Source organism: Chaetura pelagica, unplaced genomic scaffold, assembly GCF_000747805.2.
Source record: "Chaetura pelagica isolate M959 unplaced genomic scaffold, ChaPel_1.0 scaffold275, whole genome shotgun sequence".
Lineage (NCBI taxonomy): Eukaryota > Metazoa > Chordata > Aves > Apodiformes > Apodidae > Chaetura > Chaetura pelagica.
The window spans coordinates 8,586,342-8,595,750 of NW_009953486.1; positions in this window are offsets into that span (position 1 = coordinate 8,586,342).

The following is a 9,409-nucleotide window of genomic DNA, read 5'->3' on the forward strand; positions in this document are numbered from 1 at the left end:
CTCTTCCGAGCACCTCTGAGATGGAGCTTCATGACACTGAGCCAGCTCACAAGGGCTGGTCACTCCCTCCTCCCCCAAGCCTCCTGTTTAACAGGCTACCCATGGTCAGATTTGTAGCACTACAGCTCCTGACATCTTTTTAGTCCTATGGGTAGAATACTCAATTATGAAAACTGGAGATGTACACGCCAATCCTGCAGCTGGCTGGCAGCCTGCTCCTCTGCCTGGCAGGGGACGAAGAAGAAGACAACCTTTCCAGGCAGAATGAAGGATTTCAAACCCAAGCTTGCCAGAGAACAGGAACACACCACAGAGACTCTCTGTCACTAGTTGCCAAGGAAATCAAGGGATGCCCAAGAATACCTAATGACCATCCTCCCAGAAACTAATTGCTGTGTCTTCCTCCATTCCTGAATTTAAAAAACCATCCTTACCTCCCAGCTGCAATGTCAGTATCCTGCCTAAGGAGGGAAACTCTCTGCTGTGAAAATAGACAAAGGGCTTCCCCAGCTGAAAACAGCAAAGAGAAAATCAGGAAAGTTTGTGAAAATATTTAGCCTGGGGTTGTGTTTTGTGGCATTCACAGCCGTCATCAAGATCAAAGACCCAGACTGTGACAACAACTAAAGCTCACAGGTTCCTGAGAGATCTATGGGATTAAATTAATATGGGACAAAATGCTAATCGTATTTTGAAAGGGCCAAGGATAAGACAAAATATGGTGATATGGGATTAAAAACTAAACAACCAAAGAACCAGGAAACAATGTACAACCTCAGAGCTAACTGCTCTGTATTTAACAAACAGCAGTTATCTGTGGTGTGGCAGAGGATCAGAGGGTAATTTCACATCTGTTCACACCATCAGCAAAGCTGCTCCCACTACACAAATCTGTAGGAAAGCTACTTCTGCCTGGGCAGGACAGAATAAAGTCCCCAGCCCAAGTCCAGCACAACCAAAAAGTTCAGACCCACAGGTATGAATGGGAGTGAAAACATCTGCGTTGTGAACAGGGAGAGGCTTCACATCCCTGAAGCACTTCCTAAAGCACAGCCTCAGTGAGGCTTCAGACCAAGTAATTTCTAATGCTCAATCTAAGGTTTTAAGCAACAGTGAAAAAACCACTGGAACTTGAATTCTCAGATAAAGCACATTGACAACAAATTTCCTATTTTTTTTTCCCCTCATGCTGATTTCCAAATGTGCCCAAATTACATACTTACCATCATTGTCTTTCACTCTGTTTTACATGTTTTCCTCTGAAGGATTAAACAGAAGAAATCACTCTGCTTTAAATGCCTGCCAGTGAAAGCAAGAATACCACACAAGCCATCAATAATTCAGGGGAACAATTGCTTTGTCAGAACAGAGATGTCTGTGGCTGCAGCAGAGGGAGGCTGCAGTAACCTGGGGGCTGCAGCCCAGGACTCTACCTGCAGTTGCTTTTGCCAAAGCAGATTATTTCTATTTCCTTGCAACCTGGATGCTGAAGAGCAGCAATGAGCCAAGTGTCAACCTCCACCCACTCCTTGAGAGCTCATAATAGTATTTTGCCCTTTTTTATCTTTCTCATATGCACAATGATCTACTTTTAGCTCTTTTTTATTGTATCCTTCCCTCCCGTCCCACCCTTCTCCTCTCTCCTGGACTCTCCTGGTTTCTCTCTCCTGCTGCAGACAGCCAGGGGTACATCAACATTTTCAGAGACATTTCTGTGGTCAGGAGCCCACAGGTTGTGAAGCTCTGCATCGGTGGACACTGCACCTCTCATTTCCACCTTCTCAGAAAGCAAGCTAAGAAACGAAGGAAATAATGTAGTGTTGCTAAAAAAGCCCTTAAGTAACAGCACAGACCAATGACAACTTGGGAAGCCTGTCTATAAAAATAGCACTGTCCAACCCCCCACTTTCATTGCCTCCTGTCTCAGCCCTTTCCTACCAGCACCACGTTTTTCCTGCGACCTAAATCCTTTTTAGCTGCGGGAGAGTTACCCAAATACAGCTACTTTGCAATCAGAACAGAGTGTAACCAGGTTTGAGGGTGCTTTATAATGCTGCAGGCACTTCCTGACACAGAACTGAGCCTTCTGCACAGCTAAGACCTGTTTTGCCCATGCTCTTTACATCCCAAGGTCATGTCACTCCACTTCAAGCCTCTTGGAACACTCTTCTATTTTTGCTTATCAAAAGCAAATTTCTTGCCATTCCGTGTCCTCAGAGCCAACCATCACAGAACAGCAACAGGGAGGATTCTTGGCCACCAGCAACAAACACAAACCAACCAAAAAAAAATCCCCAGAAAACAAAATACAGCAAAAATCAAAACAAAACCAAAACAAACAAAAACCAACCAACCAAACAAAAAAAGTGACAGTTTGTTGCTTGTTTTTTTTTTCTCTTAACTTCCAAATCATGACAATCAACAGGAAAAAAAAGTATTTCTTAAAAACTCAAAACTCTGTCACTCCTGTTCTTCTAAAATCCAACTCAGCTGAGTCAAGCTGTGTCAAAGCTGGAGCAACAGTGCCCAGAGCTGGGAAGGGCTGTGATCAGAATGACACTGTACCAAGCACACAGACCATCAGTTCCCACTTCCATCACCTGCAAAGCACCACGGGCAGCCCCCAAGGGCCATTCCCAGCCAGCACAGTCCTGCTGGCTCTGGGTGCAACTCTCCTCACGCTGGGATATGTGGCTAACAGGCTTTGTGGGCTCAGCATCATCCTTCTTTTCCATTAATTTTGTGTGCTTCTCTGCATCACAGGCCACTATTTTTAGCCACCATCTCTCTTGAGCTGCATATTCCCCAGCACTGAGTCATGATGCCAAGCCTGTCAGCGCGGCAGTCACGCCGCGTGTCACCTCTCGGCACTGCTTCTCCCCAGGCCCCATGAGACAGGAACAGAGACAGAACAGAAGCCCCACAGGATCCAGGGAAGGGATTCCAGAGGAGAGCTGACATTGACACTATGGATGGGCCTATTTATTGCTCTGACATCAATGCTTCCCACAGATTAAACTGCACAACTGAGGGAATTCGTGACCTCAAACCGCAAAATGAGCCAAGAACGGACACAGAAAAAGGCTCCAGAGACACATGAATACATTTGTATTTCCTTTTGTTCCACGCTTTGCTTTCTTCACCCTTACTGGGGAGATACACAGTGCAATTGCAGATCCACCACTGGATGCACTGTCAGGCACAGCAAGACTGGGAAGAGGCATTTTTCCAAGTACTTATTGCCCTTGATGTTCAGCTCTCTCTTAAAGCTCTTCACCTACTTACTTTCCGTGCCATACTGATGTCTGTTATTAATTGAAATAAGTAACACTTGGGGGAAAAATCATGTAACTTAGAACAAAGAGAGATGTAGAATAAAAGCAGAGCTTCCAGAACAGTGAACCACAGAAAACACCACCCAAGTAGTCAACAGCCTGTCCTTGAGAACCAGGCAGATGAAAGGGATGGAAAGGAGCAATCCCCTGAACTTACCTTGGTTATAGGCTTGAATACTAGGTAGAAAACACTAATTAGACTCATTTTATTAACATCTCATCAGCATATTAATGTACTATTAGCATATTAAAATACCAACCCACAGGCTAGCGGGACCCCTGCTAACAAAAAGCCCCCTCCCCTGTGAGCAGGTGCAGTGACATTTTTAAGCCCTGTCACTTTATAATGGAAACTAAAAACTAGTTCACTACTCAGGTCTATGAGTGATAGAACATCATTAGAGATGAAATAATTGTACATATTAGGTGGATAGATGATGGTAGAGCGGTAGATGTGGTTTATCTTGATTTCAGTAAAGCATTTGACACCGTCTCCCACAGCATCCTTGTAGAAAAGTTGATCAGGTATGGGTTTGGTGATCAGGAAGTGAGGTGGATTAGGAACTGGTTGAAAGGAAGGAGTCAGAGAGTTGTAGTCAATGGGGCAGAATCTGGTTGGAGGTGTGTGACTAGTGGAGTCCCACAGGGGTCGGTACTGGGACCGGTGTTGTTCAACATCTTCATCAACGACCTGGATGAGGGTATAGAATGTACCCTCAGCAAGTTTGCTGATGACACTAAGCTGGGAGGAGTGGCTGACACACCAGAAGGCTGTGCTGCCATTCAGAGAGACTTAGATAGGTTGGAGAATTGGGCGGGGAGAAACATGATGAAATTCAACAAGGGGAAGTGCAGAGTTTTACATTTGGGGAAGAACAACACCATGTCCCAGTACAGGTTGGGGGCTGAACTGCTGGAGAGTAGTGTAGGTGAAAGAGACCTGGGGGTCCTGGTAGACAGGAGGATGACCATGAGCCAGCAATGTGCCCTTGTGGCCAAGAAGGCCAATGGCATCCTGGGGTGCATTAGAAAGGGTGTGATTAGTAGGTCAAGAGAGGTTCTCCTCCCCCTCTATTCTGCATTGGTGAGGCCACATCTGGAGTATTGTGTCCAGTTCTGGGCCCCTCAGTTCAAGAAGGACAGGGAACTGCTTGAAAGAGTCCAGCGCAGAGCTACGAAGATGATTAAGGGAGTGGAACATCTCCCTGATGAGGAAAGGCTGAGGGAGCTGGGTCTCTTTAGCTTGGAGAAAAGGAGACTGAGGGGTGACCTCATCAATGTTTACAAATATGTAAGAGGTGAGTGTCAGGGGGACGGAGTTAGGCTTTTCTCGGTGATGACCAGTGATAGGACAAGGGGTAATGGGTGTAAATTGGAGCATAGGAAGTTCAAGGTGAATATCCGAAAAAATTTTTTTACTGTGAGAGTGACAGAGCCCTGGAACAGACTGCCCAGGGAGGTTGTGGAGTCTCCCTCACTGGAGACATTCAAAACCCACCTGGATGGGTTCCTGTGTGATGTACTCTAGGTGACCCTGCTCTGGCAGGGGGGTTGGACTAGATGATCTCTCGAGGTCCCTTCCAGCCCCTAAGATTCTATGATTCTATGATTGTACATGTTTCCATGTATAAAAGTAGCCCTTGTGTTTCAGGAAGCTGACATAGCTCTGTGGAACAGCACCTGGCTCCTTTTCCTGTGATATTCAAGCAAGTCTCTCGACTCTGTGTGTGGATCAGCTTCTTGTACTGCAGGTGACAGATCCTGCTCTTTGGGGCAGCAATATTACAGTTCCAAAACCTTACAGAAAAGTTGTTCAGCCTGCTACAAGGCACATGGCATTGCTCGTGCTCTGTGATGGCCAGAGGATAGTTTAAAAATAATATTTCAGACTGAGTGTTACTACATAATGGCCTGAAATTTCAGGGCCTGCACTTGATCCTGGGAGCAATTTCTGCTTTTCCAACCTGTACCCTCTATGTTCTCTTCCTATACTCTGTGTAAGTACCAGGGTATCCCTCTCACATTCAAAGGAATTTAGAATTTCCTACTAACCACCTGGGTGAAGCTACTCTATACAGGAATGCAGTGCTTGCTCCCCAAAAGGACAAAGCCATCTGAACCAAGTGTCACTAGCACATCCCCTCCTCTTCCCTCCCATGCCTTCAGGCACAGGGGTGCAGATCTGCTTCAATAAATCCACCATTTTTGTGCTTTTTTCACCATTACAGTGACAGACCAAGTCCTTTTCACAACAGCTGATCATCAGTTCAGAGTCACAACAAGCCTTTTGGTTAGTGCTAATCACTTCCATCTTCAGCTTTGGCAAAAATACTGAAAAAGAGGGCAAAACAAAATGCAGAGAATGCATTTATCTAGCAGAGGTAAAGAGCATTTGTTACTAATCTGTGCTCCAGGAGGCAAGATGAAGCTATGAAAAGAAATAATCCCAGGAAACAGGTTTCTGAGTGAAGAGATACACGCAGGCTGCTGAAAGGGACAGAGCTGGAAAGGCCATTTGCAAAGAAGCTGCAGGGATCTGCCTCCAGCTACAGCAGGAAAGGCAGGTATTGTTCCACTCTAAAAGTGAGGGTGGACTTGTGTTCATAACTAAAGCCTGATTTTCCAAAACATTTAATGTGTAACAGCAGCCTCTAGTTTTCCCATGACAGTGCACACCATCGGGCATAACTGGGTGTTTCTCACTTCATCATAAGAACAAGACTTTTTTTCCAGCCATTCCACCACCTCACTTCCAGCACACACTAGCTGGCAAGCCAAGAATACCTTTTAGCACCAGTGAAGCACTCACAGAGCAAGGTTGCTCTGAACAGAGAGTTTAAGGAAGAAACAAACCCCAGTTTCAGATCTGTTCAAGGTCTGAACTGTGCAAGTGGCTCTTACGAAAGACCTAAACTTTCCTGTTTGCCTGATTTTGCCTCCAGTGATGTCACCATTTGACACAGTCCCAGGTGAATCGAGTGAAATTAATCCTAATCCAGTTAAATCTTCACCCTGAGCTGTAGCTGAGACTCCTTTCCCTGCTGCCAGCAGTGGAGAAAAATGTTTTAAGGCTCCAAAACCAAGAATTGCCTCATCCTCATCAGCCAGCCTGAGTCCTGCTTCTGATACAAACCCCACAAAACAGGCTGGACCAACACAGGCAATGACAAATTAGCAAACATATGTTGAAATAAGTAACACGTCAGTAAGATATTGGACACAAAATTTCCCTAGATCATTTTTCAGACATGGAAGACAACTCTTAAGAGGAATACTTTAATGCAGAAAAGCCAAAAAAATAAAAGTGTAGGGGGGAGGGAAGGCTAAAGTGTCTGTTGTGATTTTTGGAAATCAGCACAAAATGTAGTTATCTTTAAAATATTACATTTAAAAAAAAAAAAAAATTTGAAGCAAATTTGTGCCTTTGGCACAGGAGATCAAATTCAGCTACTCACATCACAGCTGCTCTTTGGCTGCAAACCTGTCACAGAGAGGCCACATCTTTATTTTAATGATAAAAGTGTATCTGGGGGAGGTAGGGCAGTCAGGCAAAGGGGATGGCAAAGAAAATGTGCAGCTTTTCCAGCTGAAGTGCAAGGAAACAAAGACCTAGAGTCGAAAGGAGCAAAGAAAAGGTCTGGAGCACAAGGGACCCCTCCATGCAAACAGTTGCCACATGGTCTCTGGGCACTGAGAAAGACTAATGCTAAGATTTCCAAACTAATCAGTGGTATTGCAGCACATGGGAACTTTTCCATAGATTTCAAAGGATCAGCCTTTCACTTTGCTGCAATAAGGAACTGTCCATGTCTACAGCATCAGCTGCCTGGAGCAACAAGCACAGACTAGGAAACTTGCTTGCATCAGGCATGGCTTTTTGTTTTGTCTCTTTTTAAACCCTATACTTTTGAGAATCTGTCCTGTATTGCCCACTGAAATGCTGCAGAATTCTCCATGTCAGTTTGATCCTGCTAATCACAAGAACACCATGAGGGTGGATCACCCAGGGAAAGGAAGAACAGTATCTTTACAGACATCAGAAACAGATTCTAAAGGACACAAACACTGACAAAGGTTTCGTTTTCTTTCATTGTTTAAATAAAAGTTTTGAGAATAAACACATCCCACATGACTTCCATCATAAAAAGTTTGTATGACATTGGTTAGAAGTGCAGAGGAATACCCAGGTAGTGATTGCACAAAACATTTCTGAAATTGAAGATCATTTCAGCAAGTCAGTTGGTTTAAATAAATAGCATTTCCTGTTCCAAGGCTTTTTTAATGTATCCAAGTTACATAAATACAACCTAAAATAGAAACTTAAATCTAATTAAATTAATCAGAACACCTTCTGGGTAGATAATCCTTTTTCATGGTGAAAGTGGCTTGTGGTCTAGCTTAACTCTATTGGGAACAGGCTTACCTCACATCAAAAGAATGTGTGCAAATGCATTTGCATCATTTAAACAAATTTAGTTAAACCAAATATGAGTTAATCAGTGCAAATTTCCCAAAGTCTCAGCTTAAAAGGTAATTCAATTTAAAAACAACAGGAGGAGCTTGACAGAAAATATACACAACCTCCTTTAAAGAGCTTCTTTCTGAGAGGTGATTTGTACTTTCCCAGGACACACCACAACTCCCACATGCCACTGAATTCAGTGGAAATTCAAGAGTTCAGCTCTCTCAAGAGGCAGATCACAAGTGTGGAATTAACACTGCTGTATTTACTGCAAATGCTGCTGCTCCCTTGCTGGAAGGGAGCTGCTGAGATGACAAAAAGAAAGGTCTGGAGATGAGGCTGTGCTGCATCATGCCCCATATCCAGCAAAATACTCACTTTGGAGCCTTTATGAAAGAAATAAAAAGCTCCTCAGGATAAAAAGGATGCTAAATGTCTCACTGATATGGTGAGGAAACCCATCCCACCTCATACCTAGTCATTATCTAATAGTAGTGTTTTATTCAGTAGTGGGTTTGCAGCCACATCAGAGGTGGTCACAGCTTTATGTGCAACCCAATGAGGCAGCTTATGGATATTGCTAGGTAAGCAAGAATAAATCTTGCTCCAAGCACACTGCTTTGCAGCTCTTGGGATAACCAATGTGTTTCATTCACCACCTAGCAGGCTGGTTGGGAAACAGCAGGTTAAGTTAACTTGCTCCTCACAACAGAATTTCCTTGTTCTTCCAGAAGAAACACATCAAGTACTCACTGTTGCAAGGTGTGCGACTCATAAAAGACTTTAAAAATAAAATTAAAACCCCAATTCTCATACTAGACTTTTTAGCAAAACTGGAAGGAGTTTGGGTTTTTCTTTTGTGCCAAGAATAAAATGACAAAATATCATTATTACAGATCCTTCACATAAGGAGAAAGTTAAGGCTTTTTTTTTGCAGAGATTCCTTTTCAAAGGCAGGTGTGAATGTGAAGTCACAGTCTGCTTAAAACATGACATCTCCCATTTTCTCTCTCTGTTGCAGAAGGTGCAGACAGCCAAGGAACATTCATGGCAAGTTAGTGTAGTTAACACCTGATAAGGTGAGATGTTCTAGTTTCACAACAGGGCCACCCACTGCTTTGAGGAGCACTGATGTTTTTGCAACACCAGCCAACACTGTCACTGTTAGAACTTTCCCATAAGGCAATACAATCAGGAATATTAAAAAAACACAACAGAAGTATGAAGTTTGAATCATCCACGGTATTTTGGCATAAATCAATCTAAAAGAGAGAGAATTAATTTGAGATCAGTCAAGCTCTTACAGAGCAAAGGCCTCTATCAGCCCTGGATCTGCTCCTCCATTTATTAGCGTGAGAAACAGATTCAACTTCTGATTTCTTTGCTGAGAATGCCAGTCAGCAGCTCCCCAACAAGAGGAGTCCTTTTCCAATATCCTTTTTATCTCTCCCAAGGAAGAATTCATTACTACCTGCCAGCCATCAGCTAGTACAGATCTGGTTTCCTCCTGCCATCACCTTGTTCCTTACAGTGGAGATACCATAACCATTTCTACATTCAACTACTGCAAACTTTTAGGACCGAAAGCAACATCCAAACATTTTAAAACATT